This window comes from Hemitrygon akajei, unplaced genomic scaffold, assembly GCF_048418815.1.
Source record: "Hemitrygon akajei unplaced genomic scaffold, sHemAka1.3 Scf000048, whole genome shotgun sequence".
In the NCBI taxonomy this organism is placed as follows: Eukaryota; Metazoa; Chordata; class Chondrichthyes; order Myliobatiformes; family Dasyatidae; genus Hemitrygon; species Hemitrygon akajei.
The window spans coordinates 7,149,515-7,165,474 of NW_027331934.1; the positions used below are offsets into that span (position 1 = coordinate 7,149,515).

General features: G+C 43.2%; 1 pseudogene; it reads left to right on the plus strand.

Moving 5' to 3' along the window:
* The first annotated feature begins 2,184 nt into the window (after positions 1 to 2,184).
* Positions 2,185 to 11,024, plus strand: LOC140720900 (uncharacterized; annotated as a pseudogene).
* The last annotated feature ends 4,936 nt before the right edge of the window (positions 11,025 to 15,960 follow it).

The following is a 15,960-nucleotide window of genomic DNA, read 5'->3' on the forward strand; positions in this document are numbered from 1 at the left end:
CTGCATACGTTGTCATGTGGTTGATAGCAGTGAGATGTCATTCACTGGCTCTCAGTTTGGAAGGGATTCAGTCGGCCATCGCAGATACACCAACAGCTTCGCACTGGGAAGTGGCCGTTCACCTGCTCCGTGTGTGCGAAGAGACTCATTCAGTTAACCCACCTTGTGATGCTCCGGTGAGTTCACAATAAATAGAGGCCACATTTCTGTCCGGAGTGAGCAAAGAGTTTTACTCCATCATCCCAGCTGCTGCAACACCAGCAACTTCACATCAGGGAGGAAGTTCAAATCAGCTCCGTGTTAAATGTTTAACCATCACGGTGACTGAAGGCAGCTGCAGGTTCATGAGGGACTGTTACTGTCAGATTCTGCAGTTCTTGCGGCTGCTCATCGCAACCAGGACTGAACCCTGGTCACTGAGCCTTGGAGGAGTCCGTTCTGCTGATATTAGCCTTAAACTAGACTGGTGTTTAATATTGTGGATCTGTGAAAGATAAATCAGTTCTGTATCAAATCCCGTGTCTCAGGTACTTACAGTCTCTGTCACACTCACAATGTACACTAGAGAGGCCACTCGATCTATCTGCTCCCTGCCCAGGTTTCTGTTCCATATCAGTATTTTAAAATCTATCTCTCACTCTCCCTGTTGCAACTTGTCACCACTCCGTGGGAGAAGAGATTTCCCTTGAATTTCTTAGAATCAGAGAAATCTGCAGCAAATTACAGGCCCTTCGGCCCACAATTTTGTTCCGACCATGTAACCGACTCGAGAAAATGCCTGGAATTACCCTACCACAGAACCCTCTATTTTCCTAAGCTCCAAGTACCTCTCTAAGATTCTATTAAAAGACTCTATTGTACCCGTCTGTACCGCCGTCGCTGGCAGTGCAGTCCACACACCCACCACTATCTGTATAAAAAATATATCTCTGACATCTCCCTTGAGCTGCTTCCAAGCACCTTAACTATGCCCTCCCCCCTTTTCAGGCTTATCCCCTCCCCCTTTATCTTTCCACTGATTGGTTTTCCACCTGGCACCTCTAGCCCTTCCCCCTCCCCATCTCTATTACTGGGCTTCGGCCCTCTCTTCCCCCCCACTCCTCATGAAGGGTCTCGGCCGGAAACGTTGGCTACTCCTTTCTCACGGATGCTGCCTCACCGGCTGAGTTCTTCCAGCGTTGTGTACGTAACTATGCCCCCCACATGTTAGCCAGCTCAGCCCTGGGGGAAAAAAAGCCTCTGACTTTTCACACGATCAATGCCTCTCATCATCTTGTACACCTGCATGAATTTCCTGCATGATTTCCCCCAGGCTAATTAACACGATGAGCTCGCTGAGTATTTGACCTTCCCCAGGGCTCTGGACTAAGGTGGTTAAACTCCTTTTTCCTTGCTCTTTTCAAATTTTGGGTCATTTTCACCAATTTCAAAAGACTGTGCCTCAGACAGCTGGGTTGCTGCAATGCACCTCTTAAGCCTGACAGCAGACTAGCGAGTGAATCTTCGATGGAGCAGAGACAGAAACCAAAGAGTTGCCAGCCTGAGTCAGGGCTTTGGGGTTCCAGAGAGAGATGGGGTCTGGAGGTTACAAGCAGGAGGAGGAAGAGGAACCAGATCAGCAGGATGTGGCTATGAATGAAAGATGAGAAACATTTGGAGGCTGCTTAATTGAAAAACAAAATGGTTAATTTCTACAAAACATTCCAGGTAATCAGCAGATCAGGCAGCAAATGTGGAGAGGAATAAATGGGCAGCATTTGAGCCGAGCCCCTTCAACATTTCTAGACTGTGTACTCCTCTGCTTAGTTGCTGCCTGAACTGCAGAGCTCCTCCAGCATTGTGTGTGTGTGCGTCTCTGTATGTCCAGCAAAAGCAGAATCTTTTTTGTTTCACATCTGCATTTGTAAGAGGATTGTACTTTGGCATTAGATACACGAAATGCATGTTGATAATGAGTGTATCGTTTATGGGAGCCGCTTTCTGCGTTAAGAAAGCTGCTGAGTTTTCTACACACAAAAAAATTGAGATATGGACGTGGAACCGGTGCTTGCATAAATTTTGAATGGTACCATGATTACCCATAAAGTCGCGCGTTTAAAATTTCGCTGTCGTTTGAAGCACCGATCAAATGCGCAGGCGCAGAGTTGCTGCCGTCTCCGATAACTACGCATGCGCGCAGTATACAAAATGTCGGGAGGAGCGGAAAGGTAAGGGCTTTTTCGACTCTAATTGAGTGACAATTGCTGTGAGAACCGGAAACTGTAGCCCGCAAACTCGGCACAGGCAGGTCTTTTTCCTCTCTCTCAGCCCCACGATCCGTACGCGGGCCCCGGTGAGCTTCCGGCTAATCAGGGAATGGGAGCAGATAGATCTCACAGACAGAGCTGAGCTCGAGCAATCTGAATGCAAGGATTAGGAACTCGGAAAAAGATAACACAATCTTTCTATCAGCTGTTGAGAAAATCACCTTTGTTCTGCCTCCAACCGCAGCAAGAGAAAATCTGCAGCGGCTGGAAATCCAAGCAACACACAAAATGCCGGAGGAACTCAGCATTAGTACTCTTTCCCATAGATGCTGCCCGGCCTGCTGAGTTCCTCCAGCATTTTGTGTGTGTTGCTTGTTCTGGAGTTTTCTACACGTGAGGATATGTTTTGACCTATTCTGTCTGGGTACATAATGATATCAAACAACTTTGCCCTGGGCAACAAGTAGCTTTAACATCACAAATGTGCCAGACTCCAATGAGACAGACTACTGCCCTTCCCTTCATATTCATTGGCATCACCAAGTTCATCACCGTCAGTCACCTGAGGGAGGGTTCAGGGGAAATATTTATGCCCAATACAGAAACTGGTGTTACCTGTGTGTATTGTGGTGATGCAAAAATTGCTGGAGAATTTGCAAGTGGGAAGAAGGGGAGTGATATTTGGAAGTCCGACTTTTTAAAGCATCATTTAGCAAGAAAATTGCATACAGTGACATGCAAAAATTTGGGCACCTTTCTGTTCCTGTGAATAGCTAAGCGAGTAAAACAAAGACCTGATTTCCAAAAGGCATAAAGTTAAAGATGACACACTCTTTAATATTTTAAGCAAGATTACTCTTTTGTATCCATCATTTACAGTTTCAAAATAATAAAAAAGGAAAAGGGCCTGAAGTGAAAGTTTGGGCACCCTGCATGGTCAGTACTTAGTAGCAACCCCTTTGGCAAGTATCACAACTTCTAAATGCTTTCTGTAGCCAGCTAAGAGTCTTTCAATTCTTGTTTGGGGATTTTTGCCCATTCTTCCTTGCAAAAGGTTTCTAGTTCTGTGAGATTCTTGGGCCGTCTTGCATGCACTGCTCTTTTGAGGTCTATCCACAGATTTTTGATGATGTTTCGGCCGGGGGACTGTGAGGTCCATGGCAAAATGTTCAGCTTGCGCTTCCTGAGGTAGTCCGTTGTGGATTTTGAAGTGCATTTAGGATCATTATCCTGTTGTAGAAGCCATCCTCTTTTAATTTTCAGCTTTTTTACAGACGGTGTGATGTTTGCTTCCAGAATTTGCAGGTATTGGATGGATTTCAGTCTTCCCTCTACCAGTGAAATGTTCCCCGTGTCACTGGCTGCAACACAAGCCCAAAGCATGATCAATCTACCCCCATGCTAAACAGTTGGAGAGGTGTTCTTTTCATGAAATTCTGCACCCTTTTTTCTCCAAACATACCTTTGCTCATTGCAGCCAAATAGTTCTTTTTTAACTTCATCAGTCCAGAGGACTTGTTTCCAAAATGCATAAGGCTTGTTTAGATGGTCCTTTGCAAATATCTGAAGCTGAATTTTGTGGCGAGGGCACAGGAAAGGTTTTCTTCTGATGTTTCTTCCATGAAAGTCATATTTGTGTAGGTGTCCCTGCACAGTAGAACAGTGCACCACCACTTCAGTCGGCTAAATATTCCTGAAGGTCTTTTGCAGTCAAACGGGGGTTTTGATTTCCCTTTCTGGTCATCCTATGAGCAGTTCTCTCGGAAGGATTTCTTGGTCTTCCAGGCCTCAACTTGACCTCCACCTTTCCTGTTAACTGGCATTTCTTAATTACATTACGAACTAAGGGAATGGCTACCTGAAAACACTTTGCTATCTTCTTATAGCCTTCTCCAGCTTCGTGGGCATCATGTATTTTAATTTTCAGAGTGCTAGGCAAGGACTTAGAGGAGCCCATGGCTCTGATTGTTGGGACAAAATTTGTGGAGTCAGGGTATTTATAGAGCTTTGAAATTTGCAACATCTGGCTTTTCCTAATGAAGACTGTAATTACTTGAAAACACAATAAAAAAAGTTTAATAAAAAAACAAGACTGTGAACAAGCCATTGCTCTAACAAGCTAATTAAGGGCTGGACCTTGGTAACAGTTATCTGAGAGCTCAAATCTCTTGGGGTTCCCAAACTTTTGCATGGTGCTCCTTTCCTTTTTTTTCCACTCTGAAATTGTAAAAACAAAAATAATACTCTAATCTTGCTTAAAATGTTGAAAAGAATGTTTCATCTTTAACTTCATGACTTTTGGAGATCAGTTCATCTTCTCAGGACTTTATTCCTTGGACTGTCGAAGATTGAGGGGAGATTTGATTGTGAAAGAGGGGCATAGATGGTGTAAATTCATTTTTCAGTCTTTTTTATTGATTTCCAAATAAAGAATATACAAATCGGAAGAGGAGTTTAACAAGTAGATAATATAAAAGACATATAAACAGCAACAGTAAAAACAAAAAGTATATAATATCAAAATCAAATAAGTAAAATATTATCCTGTTATATATACAATGGTCAAAAAAAAACTATAACTCATAATAATCATAAAAAAAGATTGGAGATTTTATTGATAAGGAAAAAAACCCACTAACTAAACTGAAACAAAAAACAAAAAAAAAGAAAGAGAAAAAAAGGAAAGAAAAAGAAAGATTGGGCAGTCCAATTGAGGATAAAATTAAAGAAAACAGAGAGAAATAAAACACATCCTTCCAGTCATCTCCAAACCTTCATGGATAAGGATTTTCCCCGAAGAGAATTTAAAAAAAAAAAAAATTTAAATCATGTGAAAATATTGAATAAAAGGTCGCCAGGCTTGTTCAAAATTAAAGGATGTATCAAATGTTCGGCTTCTAATTTTCTCCAAGCTTGTACATGACATAATGGAGGAGAGCCAATAGAAAACAGTAGGTGGGTTAGATTCTTTCCAATGTAGCAAAATAGCTCTCCTAGCCGGTAAAGTTGAAAAAGCTATCACATGTTGGGTGGAAGCAGACACTTTGCTTGCTTCCTCTGGAATATTCCCAAAAATTGCTGTAAGTGGATTAGGTTAAACATCCATATCTATAACTTCAGATAATATTCCAAACACATTCCTCCAAAAATTATTTAAACTTACACATGACCAAAACATATGAGTTAAAGTAGCCATTTCTGTGTTACATCTGTCACAAATAGGGCTTATATTCGGTAAAATATGCGCCAATTTATCTTTGGACATATGAGCCCTATGTACTATGTTAAACTGAATTAAGATATAGCGTGACCAGAAAGATGAATTATTGACTAAGTAATAAATTTTACTCCGTTGATTATCTGAAAGTGAATGTTGAAGTTCTACTTCCTAGGTACGTTGAACCCTATCATTAGGCAACATGTGAGCATTCATTAACTGTTTATACATGATAGCTATTAATTGTTTTTGAAAAGGTTTAAACTGAAAAATAACGTAAGCCAAATTTGAAGAGCAGGCCAAGGAGTAATTCGGTAAAAAATCATGTAAGAAATTCCTAACCTGTAAATACCTGAAAAAATGTGTATTAGAGATATCATATTTATCCATTAACTGTGAGAAAGACATTAAACAATCTTGTAAAAACAAATCTAAGAAAGTCTTTATTCCCTTAATTTTCCATGTTAAAAAAGCCTTATCCAAAGTTGATGGTTTAAAAAAGAAATTAGAATAAACATTACTAGAAAGTAAAAAATAATTTAATTCAAAAAATCTATGAAATTGAAACCAAATTTTAAAAGTATGTTTAACAATAGGGTTAAGAGCTTGTCTACCTATTCTGGAGAACAAAAACGGAAGAGGAGCTCCTAATAAAGAAGCTAACGAAAACCCCATTACTGAATTTTCCTCCAACTGTAACCATGAAGGGCGATCTTGGTCGGCTGTATCATAAATCGAAAAAGTAATATAACGAATATTAATTGCCCAATAATAACATCTAAAGTTTGGTAAAGCCAGTCCTCCATCTTTTTTTGATTTTTGCAATAAAAGTTTATTCACTCTAGAGCCTTTATTATTCCAAACATAAGATAAAATCAAAGAATCTATTTTATCAAATAATGTTTTTGGAACAAAAGAGGGAACTGCTTGAAATATATATAAAATTTTGGTAGAATAGCCATTTTTATAGCATTTATTCGACCTATCAATGACATCGTCATAGGTGACCATTTAGAAAGCGCCGTTTGAGTATATTCAACTAAAGGGAAGGTGTAAATTCAAGCTGGCTTTTACCACTGATTGGTGTGGGACTACAACCAATGGCCATTGGTTAAGGGTGAAAGGTGAAATGTTAAGGGGAACATGAGGGGAAACTTCTTCACACTGATGGTCATCTGGGTTTGGAATGAGCAGCCATCACAAGTGGTGCATGTGAGCTCAATTTCAACATTTAAGAGGTTCGTGTAGGTACCTGGATGGTAGGGATATATGAGAGTGGGCTATTTAAATAGTTCAGCACAAACTAGATGGCCCAAAGGGCCTGTTTCTGTGTTGTACTTTTCTACACGAACCTGAAATATTACAAACATTCACTCTAAGCCCTTTTAACAGCTATGCGGACCAACCATTCATCTCAGCAGGAATTTTTTATATGGCGTTAAAATTGTGGCACTTTAAGTTAATAATACATAAGAGAACATCCCAGTTGCACGTCAAGAAAGACTATTTGTGTGATACTGTTTCAGTTACTGTGGGGCCAGGCACCCATGCTGCTCAGCAGGAGCAGGGAATAATACCAATGGAGAGTCAAACTGAGCCAGGTCACAGATTGGAGACGGCAGAAATGCCCCATTCTTATAGAGACAGGAAGAGCATCAGGGAAGTGATGGTCATTCCAGATACCAGCACTCTGCCCAGTCAGGAGATGATTTCTCTGTCCAACTTGGGTAGGACCTCACTGTAACAGTGTGATACCAGATCAATCCTTGGCAACTCATGTAATCTCATCTGAAATATTGTCCTACACCCATTGATGGATTTTGTAAATCTTTTTACAGGTTAAAAACAAGAAGGAATTTGTCTCCAGGAAGCTCAAACACAGCACACCAGTTTTGTTGTCTCTGTCTAGATATTTAAGAAGTGGAGCAAGGAATTCAATCGACCATCCTTCCTGCTCAGACTGTGGGGGGGGGAGATTCACTTGGTCATTTGACCAACTGGCACGCCCGTCATTTTACACAGGAGAAAGGCCTTTCACCTGCTCAGACAGTGGGAATGGATTCACTCGGTTATCTCAACTGAAGGTACATCAGCAGGTTCACACTGGGCAAGGCCATTCTGTGTGTGGGAAATGATTCTGTTGGTCATCCCACCTGTGGACACACCAATCAGTTAGATCACACTGGGCACAGGCTGTCATCTGCTGAATTTCGGGGAAGGGATTCTCTCGGTTATCTGATCTAATGGCTCACCAGCGACTTCACACCAGGGGGCGGCCGTTCACCTGCATAGTCTGTGGGAAGGGATACACTCAGTCATCCCACCTACTGAGCCATCAGCGAGTTCACACTGGGGAGAAGCCGTTCACTTGCTCAGCCTGTGGGAAGGGATTCACTGAGTCATCCAACCTACAGAGTCATCAGCGAGTTCACACTGGAGAGAAGCCGTTCACCTGCTCAGAATGTGGAAGGAGATTCACTGTGTCATCCCACCTACTGGTACATCAGCGAGTTCACACCGGGGAGAAGCCGTTCACCTGCTCAGTCTGTGGGAAGAGATTCACTTGGTCATCCCAACTACTGGCACACCAGTTTGTTCACACTGGAGAAAAGCCGTTCACCTGCTCAGAATGTGGGAAGGGATTCACACTGTCATCCCGCCTACTGGTCCATCAGCGAGTTCACACCGGGGAGAAGCCATTCACCTGCTCTGTCTGTGGGAAGAGATTCACTGCATCATCCAACCTACTGGTACATCAGCGAGATCACACTGGGGAGAGGCCATTCTCCTGCTCAGTCTGTGGGAGAGGATTCACTCAGTCATTCAGACTACAGAGTCATCAGAGAGTTCACACTGGGGAGAAGCCGTTCACCTGCTCAGTCTGTGGGAAGAGATTCACTGAGTCATCCAGCCTACAGAGACATCAGCGATTTCACACTGGGGAGAAGCCATTCACCTGCTCAGTCTGTGGGAAGAGATTCACTGAGTCATCCAGCCTACAGAGTCATCAGCGATTTCACACGGGGGAGAAGCCGTTCACCTGCTCAGTCTGTGGGAAGAGATTCACTGATTCATCCAACCTACAGAGACATCAGCGAGTTCACACTGGGGAGAAGCCATTCACCTGCTCAGTCTGTGAGAAGGGATTCACTGAGTCATCCTACCTACAGAGACATCAGCGAGTTCACACTGGGGAGAGGCCATTCACCTGCTCAATCTGTGGGAAGGGATTCACTGAGTCATCCAACCTACAGAGACACCAGCGAGTTCACACTGGGGAGAAGCTGTTCACCTGCTCAGTCTGTGGGAAGAGATTCACAGAGTCATTTAACCTACAGAGACATCAGCGAATTCACACTGGGGAGAAGCCGTTCACCTGCTCAGTCTGTGGGAAGGGATTCACTCAGTCATCCCACCTACAGAGTCATCAGCAAGTTCACATTGGGGGGAAGCCGTTCACCTGCTCAGACTGTGGGAAGAGTTTCACTCGGTCATCCCAACTACTGGCACACCAGTCAGTTCATACTGGGGAGAAGCCATTCACCTTCTGAGTCTGTGGGAAGTGATTCACTCCGTCATCCAACCTACTGGTGCACCAGTGAGTTCACACTGGAGAGAAGCTGTTCACCTGCTCACTGTGCGGGAAAGGATTCACTACCTCATCTAAACTGAAGGTACATCAGAGCGTACACACTGGGGAGAAGCCATTCACCTGCTCAGTCTGTGGGAAGGGGTTCACTGAGTCATCCTACCTACAGAGACATCAGCGAGTTCACACTGGGAGAAGCTGTTCACCTGCTCAGAATGTGGGATAGGATTCAATCAGTCATCTCAACTACTGGCACACCAGTCAGATCACAACAGGGAGTGGCCGTTGTTATGAATCCCTAGGTTTCGTTTGCTGTGGACTGTCATTTTTAGAGAGAAAGTGTGAGGTTAAGAAGGTGAATCAGTTTGACTTGCAGCTTGTTTAGTTTTAACCGAGGACATGGACGCTCAGAGTCAGACGGAGATGGAGGAAAAATGGAAGGATCGAAACCAGGGAGCTCGTGGCCAAGGGTCATTTTTCAGAAATTTCCTATGCCCACAAGGGCGGGTTAATTATCAATTCACCGTATATCGAATGTGTGGTTGTCACCTGGTTTGATCCATAGGTTTGGATCGGATTTGGCGTATCCTGTGGAGACCACTTATGTCTTACCCTTTCCTGGGTGTGACGACGATACCTCTTGTGACAATTCGCTTTCGGTGATAATTTGTATGTGGATTTGGAATGACGGATAAAATCTACAGCGACTGTTCTCTCATTTTACCACCGTGGAACCTGTGGAATTCGACATAATTGCCTTCTCTCGACATTTACCCTGGATTACAACTATCTCTCTCTGATCACCTATTCTGTGGATGAACTGAACTTTACCATCTCAAGACTCAAAGCCTTGTTTCCCCCGAGCTCAGTAGTTTGGGAGTTATATTTACACACATTTATACACATAACACTTAACTTTTGTTTAAATTGTTTAAGTTACAATTTTATAAGTAGTTACAAATAAAGACAGTGGTTTTATCATCAAACCTGGACTCCAGGTGTAGTCTATTGCTGCTGGTTTGTTTCTAAAGCATTATGGTTTGTAACAAAATTGGGGCCTACGTCTGGGATATGAACAAATTTGGGGGCTTATTGATCAAATAATTATCAATCTGATTGGGGAAAATCCCTTTTGATTTATTTGTGTGTGGAAATCAGCAGCAATGGATATTTATATATGTCTGGAAGCGCCAACCCCCTGAGGCATTAGGAAAAGCAAAAAAGAATGAATTGCTGACTATTGCGAATGGGCAGAACCTTAAGGAGGAAAGAATGTGTGAAGGACCAGGGGAAGCATAAAACTGGGGGAGCAGGTACAGGTGAAAAAAATAGGGGTTTTATTACCCAAAATGTTTATAATCTCAACAGAACTGTTCTACAGTCCAAACTTGAATCAGCTAAACGGAACAAAACTGGGTTACAACAACATAGTGAAATACTCCTCAGACCTAGAGACAGCACTCAGCTCCTGGCTGTGGGCTTATATTGGATGCTGGCCATTCAATAGTAAATTGCATGGGAGAGAAAACATTCCTCTCCTTAAAAAGATATGCCATAAATGAAGTAGCTCCAGAGAACACCCCTCTGGCTGTAGTAGAATGGCACAATCCAATTATCCAGCCCCATCTACTTAGGGTGGTGTAATGCAGCCACTCAGTCGTTTCCCAGATTATCAGGAGGACGGTCGGCTACAGGACACATTAATATGCCCGGTTGATGGTGCGGCTGGGAATTGCAGCCACCATAGGGGGCTATGAGAAAGCCAGAAATTCAGAGGAAATTAGTTGAGCACTATATATCTATGAAGGTATTTGATAAAGAAGTGTTAAAGAGGTTTCCTGTGAGTAAAGAGGAGATCCAGTTACGACTGGAACAATTGAAGATTGATGTACTTAAATTAGAGGCTGAAGAGAACAAGAGAAAGAGGGGGTTTGATGCTCAAGAGGCATACAAACAGACAGAAGAAGCATAAAAAAGTTTTGAAGCTGAAGAAGCAGAAAAACAGAGGGAAGAAGGAGAAAGACAGAGGCAGTTTGTGATAGAGAAGTTAAGGCTCGAGAAAGAAGTTGCTGTCTCAAAGGAGTTGGTTGCACCGTTTATTGCCAGCCAGGAAGTTAAATTGGTCCCTCCATTTGATGAGACTGAGGTTGGTAAATACTTACAGCATTTTGATAAAGTGGCTCAAAGTCAAAAGTGGCCGAAAGGAAGCTGGACTCTTTAGTTACAATGTATAATTAAGGGTAAGGCTCAACAAGCTCATTCTGCCCTATCAATTGAAAATGCAGCTAATTATGACATAGTGAAACAGGCTGTGCTCAAAGCTTATGAGTTGGTCCCAGAATCATACAGGCAAAAGTTTAGAAATTTGTGGAAATCTGTGAATCAGACTTATATGGAATTTGCTTCTGAGAAGTTTGTGTGTTTTGACCGCTGGTGCACATATAAAAATATAAATGATGATTTTTACAGATAGAAAGAGTTGATTTTAATTGAAGAATTCAAAAGCTGTGTCTATGATGACATAAAGACATATTCAGATGAAAAAGATGCTGCCACTTTACGGGAGTCTGCTACATTAACAGATTAGTTTGCTTTAACTCATAAGGTTAAGTTTACCCCAAATAAGATCTTCCAAAAGAATAGCAGGGATCAGCAGGGTAAACCAGAAATTAAAGCTGTGACTAGTGACAACAGTAAGGATGAAGGGAAGCAGTTGAAGGAGAAATATTCTGGTCTTACTTGTTACGATTGTAAGAAAGCTGGTCATATGATGGCTAATTGTTCCATCCTGAAGAAGAAAAAGGAAAAGGAGGCAGTCCCAAATGCCTGTGTTCAGTATGTTGATGCACCTATAAACCCACAGGGTTCTGAACATTCTGTTGAGGCTCAGTTAAGGACTGAGAGGTCTGACCGAGTTAAGAAGGGATTCGATCATTTTATGTCAGATGGGTTTGTATTAGTAAAGGAAGGGTCAACCCCGGTACCAGTGAAAATTCTTCGAGTTACTGAGGCTTCTCAGTCACTTATATCAGACAGCGTTCTAAAGTTTGGTGATGAGACTAACACTGGTGAGGTAAATCTTATTAAAGTCATTGGGGGCGAAATGGTTTCCGTGCCATTGCACAAGGTAACTTTACTGTCAGGGTTGGTTTCGGGACCTGTTAAGATCGGATTATGCTCCAGTTTACCGGTGGAAGATGTTACTTTGCTGTTAGGGAATGACCTGGCAGATGGTAAAGTTGTTCCTGTAGTGTAGTTGACAACTAAGCCAACCACTGACGACCCACAGATGGATTTTAACATTTATCCTTCCTGCGCAGTAACTCAAAGTAACTCGAAGTATGGCTAAAATGTCTGCCGACACAGACAGTTCTGTGCAGCATGATTCTGATACCTACCCATGATAGCCAAAATCGGGATTCAGGTTATGATGACTTGTCAGGGACTTTTCTGCCTTCATTGTTTCAACAGGATTCAGGTAGTAAGTCTGATGAGAAAGATTTATCCCAGTGTAGGAAGGAGTTTATAGCAGAACAGAACCGAGACCCTGAGATTGAAGCTTTGAAAGAAACAGCTGTCTCAGATGATGAGATTAAGAAAGTGCCAGTAAGGTATTATCTCGAGGATGGAGTGTTAATGAGGCAGTGGAGGCCACCTGCTATACCAGCGAGTGAGGAATGGGCAATTTTTCACAAAGTTGTAGTTCCTAAGGTTTATAGGGCTGAAATTTTAACTTTGGCCCATAGTATGCCATTAGGTCGACATTTTCGAGTGAATAAAACTGTAAACAGGATTATGAAATAATTTTACTGGCCTAATTTGAGGAAAGATGTTGTGACCTTTTGCAGAACCTGTAACACTTGTCAAGTTGTGGGTAAACCTAATCAGGTCATCCCATTGGCCCCACTGTGGTCTAAACCTGCATTCGGTGAACCCTTTTCTAAAGTTATCCTGGATTGAGTTTGCCCATTGCCGAAGACTAAAGCTGGCCATCAGTATTTGCTAACTATTATGTGTACTGCATCCAGATTCCCAGAGGCAATACCTCTCAGAAATATTAAAGTTAAAACTGTGGTGAAGGCTGTTACCAAGTTTTTTTTACTTTATTTGGTTTGTCTAAAGAAATCCAGTCTGATCAAGGAAGTAATTTTACATCTGGATTATTCCAGCAGGTAGTTTATGAACTGGGAGCTAAACAAATTACATCGTCCGCGTACCATCCGGAATCACAGTCGGTTCTAGAAAGATTTCATTCTACCCTCAAAACAATGATTAAGACATAATGTGTACCACACAATCTCTCTCTCTCGCTCCGTGCCTTGTAAAGGCTTGAAAAATACATAATCGGAGGCACGCACGCACACGTCAACAAAAGACATACTGTGTTGAAAATGGAAAAGACTAGGATGAAGGAATATATTTGCTTTTGTTCGCAGTAAGAGTCGGTACAGGAATCACTGGGCTTTAGTCCATTTGAACTTGTATTTGGTCGCAGAGTGAGGTGACCTTTGACCTTGTTAAAGGGACAGTGGGTTGATGGGAATGTACATGTTAACTTGTTAGACTATGTTTTGAAGTTCAAAAATAAACTACACCAGGCCTGTACTCTAGCAAGACAAAACTTAAAGATTTCTCAAAACAAAATGAAGTGTTGGTTTGATAAGCGGGCTTGCGAAAGAAAATACCAGGTGGGGGATATCTTATCTTATCTTAACTTATTTTTTCTCCAATGTTGACGAATCCACCTCAGGCGAAATTCAACAGACTGTATGAAATAGTCTCTCAAATTAATGATGTGAATTATGTTATTAAAACACCCGACCGACGTAAACTAACACAGGTGTTACAGATAATATGATAAAGCCTTTTTTTTGACAGGCAGTGAGTGTTGTTGTCAAATCATATGAATCTGGCAACCCTGAGAATGAAACAATTGACTCGTCTGAGACTTTTCACAAGCCAAACGTGGTCCCAGTTAGGCTAATGAACTCGGTTGTTCTAGAAAACATTGAGAACAAGTTGGCTCACCTGCAGGCAAAGCAAGAACATCAGCTGAAGGAATTAATTCTGAAGTTTAAAGATTTATTTCCCGATGTTCCCAAGCAAACCACGGTCGCAGTATATGACATAGATATTGGTCAAGCCAAACCGATTAAACAACACCCATATCGCATGAACATAGTAAAGTGTAAATTGGCTGAGCAATTGTTTAAGTGGGGAAACAGATTCGGTAGGTCTCAAAGGCAAGGACTTCGGACACACACAGTAATGGTAGTAAAGGATTTTATTTACAGAAGTCAAGCGTGGGAAAATGGCAAAAGAAGCAACACGCACACAATTTACAGCAGTCGTGGGGAAAGTCAGATCGGCAATAAAACACACACGGACAATTACTATCGAACGTGGGAAAATCGCCTGGGAACAAAGTACACGCACAACCAAGGGAAAAGTCAATACGATACTTTCCACCCCTTGACTCTGTGCAGGCTCGGCTCTATTTTATTAGCGACAGTAATCAACGCTCCCAACAGTATTCAATACACAGCTCACCAACAATTCCTCCAGCTCCGTTCCACGGTTCTCAGCCTGGGGTGAAGTAGGGTGGTCCCTCGGAGTTGGCAAAGGGAAAGGGTCCAGCACACGTGGCACCCTTTATAGTGCAGCAGGGCTGGAGGGTCCCGCCCTGGTAATTCACAGTGGGGGCAATGGCTGGGTGCCAGCAGAGTTAAGCCGATTACAAAGGCCAATTGCTCGAGGCCAAGTACAAGGAAGGCTACTTAAAGGGAACAATGTTGAGGTGCGCATTGATGGGCGAGGAGGGGTCAAACTTTGATTGGCAGGTGGCGTGCCTTCCGACCAGGTAGTGGGCAGTTCCGTCATGTGACAGTCACGACCCCTCCAATACAGTCTACCCTTCGGATCCACGCCAAAATCTGTGAGACCGACATCCCACAGCCTGGAGATGAGAGAAGGATGGTGAAGGACACAGAGAGACAGGAGACGGTACAAATCCCCAGTGTTTATCAGTAACACAATTACTGATCACATTAATGTTCAGTGTCAGACACCCAGTGACTGTAAACACGATCTCCCACAGTCTGGTACTTACCCCAGTTTCTGTATTTTACACTCCGGGTTCATCAGAGCCGCAGACACCAGTTTCACTCCTGAATCTCCCAATTCATTACATGTAACGCAGTGAGAAGGAAAGTAATATATCTTAATGGAAGTCTTACACTTAACTATTTCTAAAGAAAGGCAGACGTGCTCTGGATAGTTTGACAAGCACAGCATAATATACACACAGAATGGTAACGAGATTGCGTGCAATCGATCAGTGAATGACAGTTGCCCACCACCCCACTAAGGACCCAAACGGCCACCAGTTTCCCCATGAGGTGTCGTGCCGGAGGAGCTGGTCCCCCGATTTTTGAATTTTAGCCACCGAGTCCCGAATGTGACCAGCTAAGTGGGTGATGTTGCTCCACACGTCAGGGGTAAACGTGCAGAACCCCTTACCAATCACTGCACAGGTACCACCATCAGCTGCCAATAGGTAATCCGGGGCCTGTCGATACTGCAGGGTGACCATCCGGACGGTCGCCAGCTCTGCCGCCGTTCGGGTGAGGGCATCTTCGGTGTGTGGCAGTGCCACTGCCGTCTCGTTGGCCGGCGTCCCGAGCACACTGGTCATCTGGATCACCTCACGGGGCAATCGGGCCGTGCCGTATCTGGGAGAAGCTATCAACCAGAACCTCTCCGCCTCCGTGATGGCCCTCTTGTCCCGGTGGCCGCTGTGTGTCGGGTGCACCCCCAGATCGTTCAGGGGGTGGATAAAGGGCAACAAATATGGCACATAAAACAACAGCCGGACCAGCTCGCGGGGAGACACGGGTAGGCGTGGTGGC